The sequence below is a fragment of the Lepus europaeus genome, chromosome 7 (genome assembly GCF_033115175.1).
Source record: "Lepus europaeus isolate LE1 chromosome 7, mLepTim1.pri, whole genome shotgun sequence".
NCBI classification, from domain to species: Eukaryota; Metazoa; Chordata; class Mammalia; order Lagomorpha; family Leporidae; genus Lepus; species Lepus europaeus.
Genome location: NC_084833.1, coordinates 100,148,854 through 100,169,881, shown reverse-complemented (window position 1 = coordinate 100,169,881; position 21,028 = coordinate 100,148,854). Strand labels below are relative to the sequence as shown.

At 41.0% G+C, this 21,028-nt stretch overlaps 1 protein-coding gene across 3 annotated transcripts in view; it reads right to left on the bottom strand.

The window, feature by feature from the left end:
* Positions 1 to 21,028, bottom strand: part of SIK2 (salt inducible kinase 2) — a 147,916-nt gene that overhangs the window by 80,238 nt on the left and 46,650 nt on the right. The window lies entirely within an intron of this gene.

Genomic DNA, 21,028 nt, shown 5'->3' with positions numbered 1-21,028 from the left:
AATCTTCAATGAGGTTGTATTTTCAATCTTTTGCTTACATACTATAGCAAGCAAAGAAAGAGTAGACATTCAATGTTTTTAGATTCATCTTAGTAACCGGTATACCCAACCTCAGCAAGGAAACAGATCATGTAAAGTATGGTCTTAGTAATAATTCATCCTGAAAATCATACTAGAGAATGCAGCTCATATATTCAATCTATTTGGCTTAAGTTTTGGAAAGTACCTTTAGTAATACTAAAATCTTAAATGGTATGTTCATAATGAACAAAGGACTTCTCCTGAATGATATTCTAAACTGTGTAAAAATTTCACATGACCACTATTTTTCACGACAGAAATATTGAGAAGCAGTATTTACTGAAATCAATATATTAATTACGGAAAATATGAGAAATTCTTTCTGCCTATAAGAATTCAAAAGATGGGTCAAAAAGAGGTATACAGCAGACACATTTCAGTGTCCCTGTCTGCCACATACTGCTGGAGAGTCCTTGCTCACAGCAGAGAGTGGCCTTGCTTTCTACTTAGTTACAAACCATATGCTATACCTACTTATTAAATATGTGGTATATACTACATTGGTACACACCTGATCCAGAAATAATTCCAGGAAACTTTTCATCCCGATAAAAGGAACTCCAATTTTCTTCAGGTAAAATTCCCACATAATTCTTATTTTGAAAGAAACATTTAAACATTAATGTATCGGGGTACTTCAAAGAGTTCATATAAAAATGGAGTTAAAAGATAAGTTTACTTTTGGTGCAGAAAAAATTTTGAAATCCATGCAAAGTGTTTTTCCTAATGCATATTTTCTATGAAGATTCTCAAGGTCCTCCTATACGGACATATACTTTGGAACAGAAGGACTCTTCTGGGTTCCCATCAATAGGCCACAATTCCCTTGTAACTCTGGATATAAAGCTGCATTTTCCACAGAAGACAATCACAACTGCAGAGATGCCTGATTTAGTCTCAGGCTGGTCCCACTCCCCTTGCAGGTGATGGTTAGGAATGGTATATTCTGAAGGTTTCTCTCGCTCATTAACTGAGTTTATTAACCTGAAGCAATCTTTAGCTGTAATGCCAGCCAACAAAACTTAAGCACAGATTTTAGGAAAAAATGTCTCACTAAGAAAAAGCCACAGGAAGAAATGACCACTTCTTCCTCTGAACATGTGAAGGCTGGAACAGCCATAGCAATTGTTCTGAGAACAAGGCTAACTGCAGCCTCAGTCTGCTGCTTGCCTGGCCCCCACGCCGGTGGCCCAGGGGTCACATTTTGAGAAACTCTGAGTTTACTCTTTGGAATTCACCACTCTCCCCAAACCCCACTGTTCCTCTGGCCCTGCCCTCCAGGAAGACACTTTTCCCTACCTGCCCTGTGGACTCAGCCTACATCCGTTGCCCCTCCATCCTTCACCACCGGCCCTCCTGCGGCCTCTGCATCTGCTCTCATGCGCTGCCCACCAGTTTTCTCTTGGCATCACTTGGGGAGGTGGTCCTGACCAGCCAGGCCCCCTCTCAGATCACTCATCTCCCTTTCTGACTATCACATTCCAGATTTATCTTCCAGAAGTGTATGTTTGGAGACCTCTGTTCGTATTCAGTGACCTTCGATGGTTCTTGATGACAGCATGAAATCTAAGCCCCTGGAGCTCAGTATGCAGGCAGTCTACATGTTATCTATCTCTGACTGTCCACTTGTACAATCCTAACCAAGTGCTCCCTCACTGGGCCATGTTCTACCTCGGTTCCCTGTCTACATGTGCCCGTTCTCTCAAATAGCTCCCCCTGCAAAGGCCCAGCTCCAGCCAACTATGTGCTGTCTTACTGTCTAGACTGTGAGGTCCTTGTGTGCAGGGGACATCTGTGTTCACTCTGTATTTCCCGTGGCAGCTAGCACAGGGACTTGTACTTGATAAGTGCTCAACAAATGTCTGCACAAGTGGGAAAAAAAAAAAAAAAAAAAAAAGACTAAAACTGAGGGTGGCAGAGTGAAGGCTGTGAAGAACCTGGAGTTCCTGCCAACACCTGGGTCTCCAAACAGCCACTGCTAAAGGCTGCCCTTCCTCTGGACTTCATATAAAAGGGGGCAACACATTCCCTCATTTCTCAGCCACTGCAAGATTTTTTTTACTTATAGCTGAAAGGTTGCTGAATTAGAAAGGACACCGTGACTTGGATTGCAAAATGAGTTGAGTCAATCAGATTCCCTTAGGAAAATGAGAGACAAAAAAAGGGAAGGTGGCAATTAGTTATGAGGAACAAACTGAAAGAATACATAAAAACAGGGAGCTCATATGAATCATTGCGAAAAGGAATCAGCAGACAGAGGAAACTGGTAAGGAGAGAGATATGTAGCAAGAAGCAGAGAATGTAGAAGGAAAATGATTATTGATCCTTTAAGAAAAAGACAGCCTTTAGCTTTCCTGTTCCGATGATGCCCAGCTAAGCTGCATTGCTTACCCTTGAATTACCATGAGACATCTATGTAACTTCACACTGTATCTCTCTCTCTCTCTCTCTTTTGACAGGCAGAGTTAGACAGTGAGAGAGAGAGACAGAGAGAAAGGTCTTCCTTCCATTGGTTTACTCTCCAAATGGCTGTCACGGCCGGTGTGCTGCGGCCGGTGCACCGCGCCGATCCAAAGCCAGGAGCCAGGTGCTTCCTCCTGGTCTCCCATGCGGGTGCAGGGCCCAAGCAGTTGGGCCATCCTCCACTGCCCTCCCGGGCCATAGCAGAGAGCTGGACTGGAAGAGGGGCAACCGGGATAGAACCCAGGGCACCGGCACCGCAGGTGGAGGATTAGCCTAGTGAGTCGTGGCACCAGCATGTATATCTCTTTCTAAGAGCTAGGTTGAGTGTGTACTCTGCTACTTAAGGAGTCCTGTTTAGGACACATGGTAGATAGAAAGGCAAACGTCCAGGGCTGGTGTAGTGCAGCAGGTTAAGGCACCACTTGCAGCGCCAGCATATCATTTCAGAGAGTCTGTTAGAGGCCCTGTTGCTCCACTTTTGATCCAGCTCTCTGTGAATATGCTGGGAAGGCAGTGGAAGATGGTCCAAGTATTCAGGCCCCTGCCACACACACGGGAGACCCAAAGAGTTCCAGGCTGCTGGTGGAGTGAGCCAGGAATGGAAGACCTTTGTCTTTCACTGTGTTTCCCCTCACTTCTCTGTCATTTTGCTTGTCAGGTAAATAAATAATTTTTTTTTAAAAAAGGCAAAAGACCAATTAGACTAAAACTGTAAGTTTAAAGAGCCAACAATAACAGATGAAGCACTACAGTACAGCTCCAATGATAATAAAACTTAGCAACAAAACTAAAAAAGTAAAAAAGCAAAAAACAATCCATGTAATCATTATTAAAATACAAACAATCAAAGTCTGATCATTAAAAGAGAACAAATTAACTAAGTGTGAAAGATGTTCCACAGATAGCAAAAGGTATCTGGATCACACATTAGATTTGAAATCACTTCCTGACAAATTTTTACCTTCTTGTTTTCATGCTTTTACTGTCAGAGCTTTAAAACCCCTAGCTGATGGCAATACAAACTTACCAGCTCTGCCTGGAAAGGACAATGATCTAAGTGGGAGATTAGGTCAGACGGCAAGAAAACAAACTCACCCTAAGTATGAGGAGGTGGCTGTTGCAGGTTTACCCCTCAGATCAGACCCCACGCTGTAGCAGTCAGCTTCTGGCTGTCCTGCTCACTGTTCCCACACAGCATGTTCAATAAATCTAACTGTGCTCATCCATTTCACTGCCCAGGTGAATTCTTTCATCAGTAGCAAAACAGGGCTCCATCAGTTGCTTCCTGTAATAATTTTCCCTCTGCAGTCTCTTCAGCTGGTGCCTCTCTCTTCTATTTCCTCCTCCCCAACTGAGTTCTACTGCTATTTACTCCATGTTAGTCCTGAATGAATTTCACCTGGGTTGCTGTAATACTCGTCAAGGTAACCCGTGGCTCTAGTAGCTCCCAGTTCCAATACAAACTAATCTTTCTAGAGCAGAATTCTGAATATGTCATTTCTTTACCAAAAAATTCTCAACAGTTCTTTCATGCTTATAGTATTAATTAGCTCATGCTGCTCCTTGGCCTAATAAATATTCAGAAGTTGATCATAATGATAGGACTAAAAGCCAAAGGGATCATATAAACAAGACTAGTGTCTGCTAATACTGATAGAATTAAAAAGGGAGAGAAGGATCCAACATGGGAAGCGGGATACACAGCAGACTCATAGAAAGGCAGATGTCCTAAATAGCACTCTGGCCTCAGAATCAGCCTTTAAGGCATTCAGATCTGGCTAAAGAGCCCATGAGAGTGTTTTAGGCAGGGAAAGCCAAGACACTCTGGCAAAAAAAAAAAAAAAAAAAAAAAAGAAAGAAAAGAAAAGAAAAGAAAAAGAAAACACCTAAATGAAAGATCTCTGCGAGTGAGATCCCAGTAGAAAGAACGGGCCATTAAAGAAGGAGGTACCTTTCTCTGAAGGGAGGAGAGAACTTCCACTTTAACTATGACCTTGTCTAAATAAGATCGGAGTTGGCGAACTCAAAAGGCTTCCATAGCCTTGGCAACTCATGACAAGAGCCTAGGGAGATTACTGACGCCATAAACAAGAGTGTCAATTTGTTAAGTCAACAACAAGAGTCACTGTGCACTTACTCCTCATGTAGGATCTCTGTCTTTAATGTGCTGTACGTTGTGAGTTAATGCTATAACTAGTACTCCAACAGTATTTTTCACTTTGTGTTTCTGTGTGGGTGCAAACTGTTGAAATCTTTACTTAATATATACTAAATTGATCTTCAGAATATAAAGAGAATTGAAAATGAATCTTGATGTGAATGGAAGGGAAGAGGGAGCGGGAGAGGGGAGGGTTGCGGGTGGGAGGGAAGTTATGGGGGGAAAAGCCACTATAATCCAAAAGCTGAACTTTGGAAATTTATATTCATTAAATAAAAGTTTAAAAAATTAAAAAAAAAATATTCAGAAGCTCCATCATATATGCTTTCAGTCGCCTAAGCCCTTACTCTTTTATCACCATCTCCTCTTCCTACTTTTCCTCCATTTGCTCCAGTCAACCTGAAATGCTTTGTTCTCCATATAAACCTCATCATTTTCTACTTTTATACATTAGCTCATGCTGTTACCTTTATCTGAAATTCAGCGACTCCCCCCTCTCTACCTTCTCTTCCATTTTTGTGGGAGTAATAGGTTGTTAGAAACAGCAGTGTATTCTGATTAATAAAATCAATATGAGTACGGAGATGCAAAACCACTGTGAGGACTACAAACCCCGCAATGCTTCACAGAAACATGTGCACTAAAATGCGAATTTGCTGGCAAGGGCAGCAGAGCTTCAAGTGCAGACCACATGCTTGCAACCTCCTTCAGGTTCCAACTGAAACGGCATCTCATGCAACAAAGGCTCCCTGGCTCTTTAAGCCTTGGCATTGTTACACAAATATATCTCACTCTGAAATACTTGAGAGCAAAACACCACACATTTTCAACTTGCAGTCCACAGCATTAAAAAGTGAATAAATGTCAGGTGCTCAATAAATGTCTGCAGAAATTTATTCTTAAGCTATTAGAAAACAAAAGGACATTGAGGTTCCTTTTTCTATGTAATAAAATACTAGGAAAATCCTTTTCAAAGGTTTCTACTCTCTCAAAGGCAATTTGAGTTTTAGCTAAACATCCTTTAGAGTGTGGTATGGTTTCAACGTGTGGCCTCAAAATGGCAAGTGTTGAAACTTAATGGCGGCCCGTGCCGTGGCTCACTAGGCTAATCCTCCACCTGCGGCGCCGGCACCCCGGATTCTAGTCCCGGTGGGGGCGCCGGACTCTGTCCCAGTTGCTCCTCTTCCAGTCCAGCTCTCTGCTGTGGCCCGGGAAGGCAGTGGAGGATGACCCAAGTGCTTGGGCCCTGCACCCACATGGGAGACCAGGAGAAGCACCTGGCTTCTGGCTTCGGATCGGCACTACGCGCTGGCCATTTGGGGAGTGAACCAACGGAAGGAAGACCTTTCTCTCTGTCTCTCTCTCTCTGACTCTGCCTGACAAAAAAAAAAAAAAAAAGAAAGAAACTTAATGGCTAACATGAGGGTGTTGGCAGGTGGGGTTTTTAAGAGATGATTAAATGACAAGGATTCCACCTCCCCCAGCCAAAACAAACAAACAAACAAACAAAAAAAAAACACCTCCAAGCCTTATACCCCATCAATGGGATTAAGGCCTTTTTTTAAAAAATGCATTAGAGTTTATTTATACAGTAGAGTCCATACAAGAATGAAAAGGCCTTAATCTTGATTGTATTACAGTCTAGTCTAAGTCAGATGCAACAGTATGAATGACTTTCACAAAGTGTTATGTCAAGGAAACAAAACATGAAAACACATGATGTGTATTTACATTTGTGTAAAACTCAAAATCCAACCAATTAATCCATACTGTTAGACAACAGGATGGTTATAATCTTTGGAAAAGAAAAATTCAGTTGTGAATGGGAGGGGCCAGAGGATTTTCAAAAGTGTTTGTTATATGTATGAGTTACATGTGGCTTTTTTCACTTTTTAATTTATTGAATGCAACATTTATAATCTGTGCACTCTTTTTCTTTAGAAAACATTTAATAAAAATAAATTTCAAAGATACAATTTTTGGATTATAGTGTCCCCCCCCCCATAACCTCCCTCCCACCTGCAAACCATCCCATCTCCTACTCCCTCTCCCATCCCATTCTTCATTAAGATTCATTTTTAATTATCTCTATATCCAGAAGGTCAACTTAGTATATACTATGTAAAGATTTCAACAGATTACACCCACACACACAAAGTATAAAGTGCTGTTTGAATACTAGTTTTACCGTTAATTCACATAGTACAACACATTAAGGACAGAGATCCTACATGGGGAGTAAGTGCACAGTGACTCCTGTTGTTGTTTTAACAACTGACACTCTTATTTATGACGTCAGTGATCACCCGAGGCTCTTGTCATGAGCTTGTGCACTCTTTTTTTTTTTTTTTTTCCTCAAGATTTTATTTATTTATTTGAGGAGTAGAGTTACAGACAAAGCGAGGGAGAGACAGAAAGGTCTTCCATCCACTGGTTAACTCCCCAAATGGATGCAACAACCGGAGCTGAGCCAATCTGAAGCCAGGAGCCAGGAGCTTCTTCTGGGTCTCCCATGTGGGTGCAGGGGTCCAAGGACTTGGGCCATCTTCTACTGCTTTCCCAGGCCACAGCAGAGAGCTGGATCAGAACTGGAGCAGCCAGGACATGTACTCGCACCCATACTGGATGCTGGTGCTGCAGGCAGAGGCTTAGCCGCTCTACCACAGCTCTGGCCACCAATCTGTGCACTGTTTTGATGATTCTTTTTATGTCTGTGGTACCTCTTGTTATATTTCCTTTTTCATCGCTAATCTTATTGATTTGGGTCTTCTTCGTTTTTTTGGTTAGTTGGACCAATGGCATGTCAATTGTGTTTATTTTTGCAAAAAACCAGCTTTTCGTTTCACTGATCATTTGTAGGTTTTTTTGTGTGTCAATTTTGTTGATTTTTCTTCTCTAATTTTAATAATTTCTTTTCTCCTACTAATTTTGGGTTTGGTTTGCTGTCGTTTTTCTAGGTCCTTGAGATGCAATGATAGCTCTTTTGTTTGGTGGCCTTTTCAATTTCTTGATGTAGGCACCAACTGCTATCAACTTTCTTTTTTTTTATTTTTTAATTTTTTTTATTTATTAAACTTTTATTTAATGAATATAAATTTCCAAAGTACAGCTTATGGGTTACAATGGCTTTCCCCCTCCCATAACTTCCCTCCCACCTGCAACCCTCCCCTTTCTCGCTCCCTCTCCCCCTCCAATCACATCAAGATTCATTTTCAATTCTCTTTATATACAGAAGATCAGTTTAGTATATATTAGGTAAAGATTTCAACAGTTTGCCCCCATATAGCAACACAAAGTGAAAAAAATACTGTTGGAGTACTAGTTATAGCATTAAATAACAGTGTACAGCACATTAAAGACAGAGATCCTACATAATATTTTTTTAAATTAATTTTCTATGCCATTTCCAATTTAACACCAGGTTTTTTTTTTTTTCCATTTCCAATTATCTTTATATACAGAAGATCGATTCAGTATATAATTAATGAAGATCTCATCAGTTTGTACCCACACAGAAACACAAAGTGTAAAAATACTGTTTCAGTACTAGTTATAGCATCACTGCACATTAGACAACACATTAAGGACAGATCCCACATGGGATGTAAGTACACAGTGACTCCTGTTGCTGACTTAACAATTTGACACTCCTGTTCATGGTGTCAGTAATCTCCCTAGGCTCTAGTCATGAATTGCCAGGGCTATGGAAGCCTTTAGAGTTCACTGACTTTGATCTTATTCCGATAGGGTCATAGTCAAAGTGGAAGTTCTCTCCTCCCTTCAGAGAAAGGTACCTCCTTCTTTGATGGCCCCGTTTTTTTTTTTTAAGATTTTTAAAAATTTTATTTGAGAGTTAGAGTTACAGACAGTGAGAGGGAGAGATAGAGAGAAAGGTTCTCCTTTCATTGGTTCACTCCCCAAATGACCACAACGGCTGTAGCTGTGCTGATCTGAAGCCAGGAGCCATGTGCTTCTTCCTGGTCTCCCATGTGGGTGCAGGGGCCCAAGGACTTGGGCCATCTTCTACTGCTTTCCCAGGCCATAGCAGAGAGCTGGACTGGAAGAGGGACACCCAGGACTAGAACCGGTGCCCATATGGGATGCTGGTGCCACAGGCAGAGGGTTAATCTACTGCACCACAGCGCTGTGCCAATCCGAAGCCAGGAGCCAGGTGCTTTCCCTGGTTTCCCACGTGGGTGCAGGCACCCAAGCACCTGGCCTATCCTCCACTGCCCTCCCAGGCCACAGCAGAAGCTGGACTGGAAGAGGAGCAACCAGGACTAGAACCTGTCACCCATATGGAATGCATGCGCTGCAGGCAGAGGATTAACCACGTGAGCCACAGCACCTGCTCCGGGTCTTGTCTTTTAATCCACTCAGCTAGTCTGTATCTTTTAATGAAGAGTTGAACCCATTTACATTCAAGGTGACTATTGGTAAGTAACGACTTAGCCCTGCCATTTTCCCATAAATATTACTATTGTTTACTTTGGATTTCCTTTGTACTTTTACCAGATTTTCTGCCTTCACCTTCTTTCATAGTAATGACCATGTTTCTGTGTTTCTGTGTGTAGCACATTCTTAAGCATCTTTTCCAAGGCTGGATGAGTAGTGACAAATTCTTCCAATTTCTGTTTGTTATGGAAGGTCTTTATTTACCTTCATTCATAAATGATATCTTTGCAGGGTACATATTCTAGGTTGACAGTTTTTTTCTCTTAAAACTTGGACTATATCTTGCCATTCTCTTCTAGCCTGTATGATTTCTGATGAGAAGGCAGCTATGAGTCAAATTGGAGATCTTCTGAAAATAATTTGGTGTTTCTCTTGTATATATTTTAGAATCTTAATGTTTAATTCTGGAGAGTTTGATTACAATGTGTCATGGTAAAGATCTTTTCTGGTCATGTCTGTTAAGAGTTCTATGTGCTTCTTCTACTTATATGTCCCTTTCTTTCTCCAAATTAGGAAAGTTTTTTATATTATTTCATTAAAAAGGCCTTCTAATCCATTCTCTTTCCACACCTTCAGGTACTCCTACAACCTGTATGTTGAGTCATTTGATAGTATCCCATAAATCTGCAATGCTCTTTTTTAGTTTTCTTATTTCTTCTATATTTTGGTCTGACTGTGCTGCAACACGAACCACATGAAGAATCCATGCAGTCCTCAGTGTGAGCACACATTCCTCAGTAATGACCCTCACCAGGCAATCAGGGAGCCCTGAGTGTGTGAAGCTGCCCACAGTGACTGTCCAGAGACTAAGCCTCACCCTGCGCCTTCTCACACAGCCATAGTGTTTCCACAGTCCCAGCACACAAGGCTCCCACAGTCACGAGTGCCAGCCCCCTGTCAATTCTCCCAGCCAGACTCAGGCATCTGTTCTCAGCTGGTTACTGGACACGAGGACACTAGCTGGCGCAGCTGTTATTTATGTCCAAAATGGTGCCCACCCTCTCTCTGCCAGTTACAAGACAATAGGTTAAGGTGGTCAGGGAGAAAGAAACATGCTGCCCCCACTTCCCTCTAGGTTGGCAGGTACGCTGTCTGCTATCCCCTACAGGGCTCCAAGCCAGGCTCACTCCAGGCTCTCCCTGCAGCTCTATCGCCAGTGGCTTGGGCTGCTGCAGTCTGGTCTCACCTCACTCTCCAAAGCTGGTGCTGAGGCTCTTGGCTGCTGGGGTCCTGGAGTTTCCTCTGCAGTTTTCTCCCTAACTCTTCCCTCAGACTGTACTCTCTCCCCTTTTCTATCTTTCCCTAGACTACAGCAGCAAGCTCCCTCCTTATTCTGCCATCCTGGACAATCTTGGATCAAGTCATTAAAAGAGGCTTCCTGGATAGTTAGGTTTCTCACTGTTCAGTTTTCTGCCCCTTAAGGACAGTGTATCTCTCCTCACCATGGCTGTCAAAACCTTCATCTTGGACTTCCTAGCCTCCAGAATTGTGAGAAAGTTCTCTTCTTTTAAACACAAAAAACAAATTTTTATTTATTTGAAATACAGGGAGAGGGAGAGAGAGGGGGAGAAAGAGAGAGAGAGAAGCAGAACCACGAGAGAGTAATTTTCTACCTGCTCATTCAATCACCAAATGCCCACAACTGCCAGAGCTGGGCCAGGCCAAAGCCAGAAGCTGGGAACTCAATCCAGGTCTCCCACATGGCTGTAAGGGAACCAAGTACTTGAGCTGTCACCTGCTATCTCCCAAGATATGCATTAGCAGGAAGTTAGAATTGGAAAGGAAGCCAGGATTCAAACCCAGGCACTTCCATATGGGATGCAGATACCCTAAGTGGTGCCTTAACCACTGTACCAAATGCCTGCCCAAAATTTCTGTTCATCATAAATTATCCAGTCTGAGGTATTTCTGTATACAGTACAAAACAGATGAAGACAGACTGTAACAAGCTAATTCAAATGCATGATGATATCACATTAATGGAGAAATAGAAGTTTCTGAGAAAAGTTCAATCAAAAAACTAAATAGGAATTGAGCTACTAGCTTACTAGCAACTCAAGTCAGAATTTCATAGCATGATTATTTTATGTGGAATGCCAAAACCACTAACAACAAATATCATATGTTATATGTAATCATATTGTAAAACACAATTTCAGATAGACATTTTCAGAAATGTTAACATACATTCTGAAAGCAAACTGAATTGATTATTTGGCATTATAAATAACTTGTCCCTGTTTTCTTTTCATTAATTTCAATGAGTTTCTCTAAAAAGACATTTTAAAAAACGGTGACAATTACTATGTCAGTAAAAGAGGAACTGGTGAGTCATACATATGGAGAATGGGTAACAAACTAGCTAGAAGTCACATAATAACCAGGAAACATGTATCCTTATGTTACAGCCTATCAGCATTTGACAACCAAACAAAATTATCTGCATATGAATACATTTAAACAGTTGAACTTTCTTTGTAAGTTAAAAAATAACACATTCCCTAGTAAATGAAAAACCAGAACCATTATTAACAGAGAAATGGTTAAAAGCAGTATAAATATGTTCTTGGCCAACTCTATCAGGGTCCACAGAGACATAATCCTGATTCAAAACAGGATATAATTGATGTAATTATCAATGTTAGAGAGTCAACTCTCTCAATGGCTTAATAAACATTTACAGAGCACTTAAAAGATGCTGTGGACTGGAGTCAGTGCTGTGGTGGAGTGGGTAAAGCCACCGCCTGCAGTGCCAGCATCCCATGTGGGCACCCGTTCAAGACCCTGCTGTTCCACTTGTCATCCATCCAGCAATCTGCTATGGCCTGGGAAAGCAGTAGAGGAAGGCCCAGGTCTTGGGCTCCTGTACCCAACATGGGAGACCCGGAAGAAGCTCCTAACTCCTGGCTTCAAATTGGCCCAACTCCGGCTATTGCAGTCATTTGGGGAATGAACCAGCGGATGGAATCAATCAATCTCTCTCTCTCTCTCTCTCTTCCTCTGCCTCTCTGTAACTCTGCCTTCCCAATGAATAGATAAATCTTTAAAAAAAATAAAAAAAAAAAATGCTGTGGGCTAAGTCACATCTGCCAGGTGCCAGAGATACAAATATAAATAAGTAACATTCTTTACCATCAGAGGAGCTCAGTCTAGTAGGAGGAACAAACCTGTAAGAAACCAATCATAAAACAGTCAGTGTGCCGGCGCAGAGGCTCACTTGGCTAATCCTCCACCTGCGGCACTGGCATCCCGGGTTCTAGTCCCGGTTGGGGCGCCGGATTCTGTCCCGGTTGCTCCTCTTCCGGGCCAGCTCTCTGCTGTGGCCCGGGAGTGCAGTGGAGGATGGCCCAGGTCCTTGGGCCCTGCACCCCATGGGAGACCAGGAGAAGCACCTGGCTCCTGACTTCGGATCAGTGCAACGCGCCGGCCGTAGTGGCCACTTGGGGGGTGAACCAAAGGAAAAAGGAAGACCTTTCTCTCTGTCTCTCTCTCACTGTATAACTCTGCCTGTCAAAACAACAACAACAACAACAACAACAACAACAACCAGCCAGTGAAACGCTTAGAGCCACATGCAGGCCATTATGAACCACAAAGATGGGACCTCCAACAAGTCTATCTAGATAGGATTTTTAGGCCATTGTTCTTGCAATAACATCCACCACTGCTATCATTATCATCATCAAAAGCCTATGCACGCACAGCCAAAAATGCAGTGGATCCCCATATAAATGTTTAGCAATAGTTACTATTAAAAGACTGAAATTAATAAAAGTTCTAATATCTACTGACCTAAATAAGCAAGTTGAAGATTTCAGATTTTATAAAGTGATTTAAGAAAGAGGAAAAATTTTTTTTAATTTAAATATTAAAGGAACAAATTTTTTAAATTCTTCTCATATACCATTTCAATGTAGCTTAAGTATCCACTAATAAATCCGATAAATTGCTGCAGAACTGCATAATAAGGTATCTCCAGTGAAAAATAAAACTAGTTCCTACCTGGGGAGGGAAATTTCACCTCCTACATGACACAGCCACATTCTCTATGCTTTTACACAATAGTCCTCTACAAGTGTGAAGCCAATGGGTGTGCAGATTCTTAATAAGACACAACAGATGGACATGGTTAGTGAAAGATGGTTAAGACTGAGGAGAAGACACAGTTGATGACAAGCAGAAAAATGTACAATTCTCACTTGCATTTAGGTGTGGGAAACTAATTTAAAAGCTACTTGAGATGCCTGTCTTGGAATTGTAAACAACAATTTGAAAGTCAACTTTATACTAATTTAAAAAAGCATGATATTAAAGAATTTACTTTTACTTGTAATAACCACCAATTTGGCTTTTATATAGACAGAACAATAAACAGGGTAAATTTCACAACATCATACCACTGAGCCAAGAAATAAGAAGAAATAATAAAGAAAGAGAGGCAGGTAATCAGTATCTATTTTGGCTGAACAATCTGACCACGGCCAAATATTATTTAAATAATAATCTTAGATCTTGGAGTATTCTTTATGGCAAAGATTAAAAATCTACAGCACTGAAGATCATGTAACAGAGATTTCCACAAACAAATGAAATATTCAGTGGAGAAAAGGGAACCAGCTTCTCTAAGCCTGATATGTTTTTTTCTTTTTTACTTCTCCATAAGGATTCATCCAACCACTGGAGCTTCTAAGAGTTTTCCCCTCTCTTTCAAACATATTTACTTTGCATTAAAAATTGAAATAATACAACAGAAATTCCTTTGGGGGTATAATAAAATCATTGTTGTGGAGCAGAAAAATATTTACTAATGTATATATGTATGTAATCATGTTTTACCCAATTTTCATTTCTGTTTTCCTGTCAGTCCTTGCTTCAAATTCTTAACAGTAGATTCCATTTTAAAACTGACTTTAGAATCCTAAAATACACACGCAAGTGCAGGAGGATGGTCAATCAATCAAACAGAAGATAGCAAAGTGAAATCAAAGGGGCCAATTACAGAGATTAAACTGACACATGACCAATAACATGGAAAGACAGATCTAAGAAGGGAAAAGGACAACACATATCACAGACCTCCCATTGATCCTACAATCATGGTGGAACATTTTGGTTCTGGCACTGAAATTGGATTGAACCTAACTCTGAGACAATTTTTGGGCACAAATCGGCATGCTGTTGTTACAACTAACCATTCAGTGCCATCAGAGTTTTAGAAAGCTTTTCCACAAGATAATATGCACATTCACATCTCTTACTCTGTCTGATCTCCAGACTGTGAGGAAGACAAGCCTCTTTAGATTACAACTTTAAAATCTTCTCTGATACACTCTCTCCTATGAGAATGCCAACTCCCCTTCCCACTGCCTTCTTGCTACATACATACATACACTTTTCTGTTCTTTCCTGCTGTTGAGGCAGTTCTTTTAGTGCAAGAGATGGGAAGCTGGTCCGAAGACTGAAGATCAAGTCACTGAGCATTTCTAAACTGATAAATGATTTCTAAAGGATAAAGGGCTGCTTTCCTCACCTGATGGTTTCCAGAACAATTTCATAAAGGACAGTAAGACTGAAGAGATTTTTGTAATGTATTTTGTAATGCAAGAATCATCTTTCATAGTCAATGTAACAGTGTCTTTTCTCTCCACGGTTAGATGGTCTCCTTTCTGTCCTGCTCTTGGGGTGTCTGTTGTGATTGAGAAGGATACTTGGAACCACAATGGAGGGTCAAGTCACTGAGGAGGAAGATGAGAGGCTGTTTTGTCTTCCAAGAAACTTTCGTCTTGGGGCATCTGTCTGGAAAGACTAAGGATTCAATGTCAGGTTAAAACTTCAGTGGTTGGTCTATGGAATCCAAGTCACAGCTTGAAGCTCCTCCTGAATCTGTTGGTCCAGGCAGGGAAATGATGCTCAAGGCTCTCAGATTGCTACATGTTGGCCCAGAAGTGGCTCCAGCCCTCTGCGGGACTTTCAAGAGTTTTAAATAAAAATAACTGAAATAATTTGACATTTATTAAGGGTCCATGTGTACTAAGGAATAGGTTAGGCAATGGACACAAAACAGTAAATAAAACATCTGGTCTCAATGTTGCAGTTCAAGGAAGGAAACAGCCAGAATTGTAATACAGTGTTACAGTATTAAAATGTGGATATGAGAAAGGCATTCATGGGGTAGGATAAGTTAGTACTCAACTCTGTTTGATCCACTGAAAACTAACTTCCTTTCTAAAGTACTGTTCTAACCTTTAAGAATTCAAAGTCTTCCAAATCTTCTATATCATAACTTGTTTTCTAAGACTACAGTATTTCTGGCTCATACAGAATTTATTCATCATTCCATGATTTCATATGTTTATGATACTATCAGGATTCTTCTTCATATTCCTACTCATCAGCCTTACTATTTGACTTTATATATGCAAACTCGGTAGCAACATAGTGTAGCATAGTGGTTCTCACATCTCAATACCCAAGAATCTCCATGGGAAGTAAAATATAGAGCCCTGGATTCTATACCTAAGGAATCTGATTCAACAGGTCTGATATGGGACCTAGGAATCTTTTCATAGTTCTCTGATGATGGTTATGATGGTTGTAGTTTACAAAACATACTTTAAAAATTTACTTTTATTATTTGAAAGGCAGAGGGAGAGAGAGGAAAAAAAGGAGGTGGGAAGGTGGGGGAGACAGAAAGACAGAAGAGATCTTCCATTCACTCCCCAAATGGTTGCAACGGCTCTGGCTGGTCTGGGCTGAAACCAGGACCATCCAGTTCTCCCATGTGAGTGGCAGGGACCCAAATACTTGGGCTATCAATGGCTACTTTCCTAGGCATATTAGCAGGGAGCTGGATCAGAAGTGGAGCAGCCAGGACTTGAGTCGGTGCTCCTATGGAATGCTGGTGGCATCACAGGCAGTGGCTTAGCCCACTGTACTACAGCTCCAAGAACATGGATTTTTAAAAAAGATTTATTTTTTTATTTATTTGAAAGGCAGAGCAACAGAGAGGAGGCAGATTTCTATCTACTGGTTCACTCCCCAAATGGCTAAAACAGCCAGGTCTAGGCCAGCCCCAAGCCAGGAGTCTGGAATTCTGCTTGGGTGCCTGATCCAGCTGGTAGGAGCCCTAGCACTTGGGCCATCATCAGCTGTCTTCTCAGACACAGTAGCAAGAAGCAAGATGGAAAGGAGAGAAGCCAGGACTTGAACTGGTACTCTGATATGGGATACTGGTGTAAGTAGCAGCTTAACCTGCTGTTCCACAACACTAGACTTTAAGAACATGGATATTCTTTTTTAAAGATTTATTCCTTTTTTAAGAGATTTTTTATTTATTTGAAAGGCAGACTTACAGAGAGGAAGAGAGACAGATCTTCCATCTGCTGGTTCACTCCCCAAATGGCCTCAATGGCTAGGGCTGGGCCAACCTGAAGCCAGGAGCCAGGAGCTTCTTCTGGTCTCCCACGTGGATGCAGGAGCCCAAGGGCTTGGGCCACCCTCAGCTGCTTTCCCAGGTGCATTAGCAGGGAGCTGGATAGGAAGTGGAGCTGCCAGGTCTTGAACTGGCACCCATATGCGATGTCAGCATCACAGGTGGAGGCTTCACCTCCTACGCCACAATACTGATCCCTAAAGATTTATTTATTGGAAAGGCAGAGTGATGGGGGTGGTGGGGAGAGAAAAAGAGAGAGAGAGAGAGAGAAAGCTTCCATCCACTGACTGAAGCCAGGAGCCTGGAACTCTATCCAGGTCTCCCATGTGGGTGGCAGCAGCCCAACCACTTGGACCATCTTTATATATTCATTATATTTGACAGATCTTTAAAGAAACTATGTCTAGGAGACCTTAGAATCACGGATGCATTATTTTCAATCATATAAAGTTATACAGGATTCATATTTGTATGAGGAGCTGTCACAGGCTCCTTGGTATAGCTAATAAGGACTCTTATATAGTACATATGTAAAGTTTTGGGAACAGCAAATGACTTCCATTCAAATAATCAGCCCACAGAAAGAAGGCTACAGAGCCTCCAAGGTTATTGTGGCCAGGGCAAAATATTTGCCACCGACAAAACCCAAATATCCCAAAGTCCCAATAATATCATCTTGGGACTCCTTTTTGACACCACTCCAGTTTTAAATAGATTATCATGAAAAACACGGATCGTTAGATATGAGTGAAAAGTAAACTGAATTCATATAACTAAGCATCTAATTAACCTAGAGTCAGAAAACCAGTCAGATTCAAATTACTTGATGGTGCCAGTATTGTGGTATAGCAGGTAAAGCCATTGCCTGTGATGTGGGCATCCCAAATGGGAGCTGCTTTGAGTCTGGTTGCTCCACTTTTTTTTTTTTTTTTAAAGATTCATTTATTTATTTGAAAGGCAAAGTTATAGAGAGGCAGAAGCAGAGGCAGAGGCAGAGGCAGAGGCAGAGAGAGAGAGAGAGAGAGAGAGAGAGAGAGAGATCTATCCTCTGGTTCATTCCCCAGATGGCTGCCACTGATTGGAGCTGTGCCGATTTGAAGCCAGGATCTTCTTCTGGGTCTCCCATGTGGGTACAGAGGCCCAAGCACTTGGGCCACCTTCTACTGCTTTCCCAGGCCATAAGAGAGCTGGATCAGAAGTGGAGCAGTTGGGACTTGAACAGGTGCCCATATGGGATGCCAGCACTGCAGGTGGTGGCTTTACTTGCTACGCTGCAGTACTGGCCATTGTTTCTTCTGATCTAGTTCCCTGCTAGTGTGCGTAGGAAAGCAGCAGAAGATGGCCCAAGTATCTAGACCCTTGCACCCATGTGGAAAGACTGGAGGAGGCTCCTGGCTTCGCTCTGGCCCCACTCAAGCCCAGCACCAGCCATTGCGGCCATTTGTGGAATGAACCAGTGGATGGAGGATCTCTTTCTCTCATCTCTTTCTCTCTCCATAACTCTGCTTTTCAAATAAAAAAAAAAAAAACTTTTAAAAACTGCTGTTAATAATGCTAAAAAACAATTTTGTTCATTTTCAATTTCTTCCATTTTTCTATTTATACATCTAGTAATTCAAACAGCACAGTATTTTAAGAAACTCTACTTTCTTTCTCCAAATTCATAAACATGCCAAAGATTTTACGTCTTACTGGAGTATCATATCATTACAATTTCTACAATGATGCACAATAAATACTTTAAAAATGATAAGCAAAGAAGCATCTTTGGTTTTTAGAGCAATGTTATTTTCACAAGAGGTTTTTCTTACTGAGTTTCAATTTAGAGGACAAAACTCTTCTTCCTTCTAGGCTTTAAAGAATAGCAAGCAGAATATATATACCTTGCTCTCTCTACATAATTATGTTCTCCTCTACAAACCAGAGATTCTCTCCAGCCTCAAAAAGTCCATTACACAGATGATTTAATCAAGTTATGAGCTGAAATCTGGTTGTTCAAAAAAGTCAAATGAAAAGATAACTGCAGGGGGCTGGCGCTGTGGCTCACTTGGTTAATCCTCCACCTGCGGCACTGGCATCCCATATTGGCGCTGGTTCTAGTCCCAGCTGTTCCTCTTCCAGCCCAACTCTCTGCTGTGGCCCGGGAAGGCAGTGAAGGATGGCCCAAGTGCTTGGGCCCTGCACCCGCATGGGAGACCAGGAGAAAGCACCTGGCTCCTGGCTTCGGATCGGTGTAGTACCGGCCGTAGCAGCCATTTGGGGGGTGAACCAACAGAAGGAAGACCTTTCTCTCTCTCTCTCTCTCTAACTCTGTCAAAAAAAAAAAAAAGATAACTGCTAAGATTTAAAATATAGCTAAGTTAAAGATATTAAGCTGTATTATACTGTTTAGTATATTTACACAAGATATGTACAACTACTAATGCAATGTTTTATGTGAAAATGGCCTACAAAATCACATATCAATAAATGCTTCACGGGATACACAGCAGACTCATAGAATGGCAGATGTCCTATATAGCACTCTGGCCTCAGAATCAGCCCTTAAGGCATTCAGATCTGGCTGAAGAGCCCATGAGAGTATTTTAGGCAGGGAAAGCCAAGACACTCTGGCAAAAAAAAAAAAAAAAAAAAAAAAAAAAAAAAAAAAAAAACAAAACAAAACCTAAATGAAAGATCTCTGCGAGTGAGATCCCATTGGAAAGAACAGGTCATCAAAGAAGGAGGTACCTTTCTCTGAAGGGAGGAGAGAACTTCCACTTTAACTATGACCTTGTCTAAATAAGATTGGATTTGGTGAACTCAAAAGGCCTCCATAGCCTTGGCAACCCATGACAAGAGCCTAGGGTGATTACTGACACCATAAACAAGAGTGTCAATTTGTTAAGTCAACAACAAGAGTCACTGTGCACTTACTCCCCATGTAGGATCTCTGTCCTTAATATGCTGTACATTGTGAGTTAATGCTGTAACTAGTACTCAAACAGTATGTTTCACTTTGTGTTTCTGTGTGGGTGCAAACTGTTGAAATCTTTACTTAATATATACTTAATTGATCTTCAGAATATAAAGAGAATTGAAAATGAAAACTTGATGTGAATGGAAGGGGAGAGGGAGCGGGAGAGGGGAGGGTTGCGGGTGGGAGGGAAGTTATGGGGGGGGGAGAAGCCATTGTAATCCATAAACTGTACTTTGGAAATTTATATTCATTAAATAAAAGTAAGAAAAATAAAAAAATAACAGTTTATTAGTGCTGAAACCGTTAACAGTTAATGCTGTGAAGAAACTATTACATTTTCATATAACTCAAATTTGTGTTTTTTATTATAAAACTAAACTACATTTTTTATTCTCATTATATACTGGATCAACTTCTGGATGTGCCATTACTAATGAATGCTCCTAAGACAACTAAATGTTTTAAAAGAGGAGCTATTTTGGAGAAAACATTTTGTTAACTATGAGAAAGTGATGTTGAGAAAAGCACTAGTGATACCTTCCTTTTATTATTCTTCCTACCATCATGACAACCACCTGTGCCACCACAAGAACTCCAAGTTAACACAGTAACAGACACTACTATTTATAAACTGTTTTCACATATATGATCTTGCTTAATCCTCATGAATGAGTGAATATTCCTTCCTGGTTAGATTATCATGGCAAGTATTGGCTCCAAGTAGGTAATATAACTGGCTAAGTATGTAACAGAGCTAGCATAATTACTTGGGTCGCCTGGTATATAGCTGAGTGACTTTTCAATCACTACATTATAAAGTACTCATGTACTTGATACTCAGTATAAAGTAGTCAAGTACTCAAATGTCTTCATTTGGTTATCTTCATTCATAGAGAAGATGCTGCCTAATCAGGGGAAAATAACTTACTACGTACTCGCAATAAAATTATATTATTTTAGAATTCAGTGGTCAACAACTAGAGTATATATGTTTGATTAGCAGATTCAAAGTCAGAGTATAGACAGATACATGGAGTATGTGCAAGGATCAACAAAATACTGTACTCACAGATGGAGAGACAAATGCGCAGAAAAAGGAAGGAAACTATGTGACACTACCCTAACCAACTACAGCATGCTGATATATAATAAGCGCTAGAACACTGGAACTGACAAGCTACATAACATATCAATTATAAAATATGCATAGACTGACAGAATTTAGAAAAGAGTAAAATGTATTCGTTTGCTGAACACACTCACTAATGGGAGAACATAATTGGTAAAGAGACAAAAATTCCAACAATAAGACACATTTGCCATTGTGTGCTGTCTAGCTGGCCTTTTCCAAAAAGATCTACCTCTAAAATGTCTCTAAATTAAACTATAAGAGCCGCATCCTTTCCAAATGAACACATACTTTCTTCCAATAGTAAATGTAATATAGGCTCACTGTGAAAAAAATTCAAACACAGATACA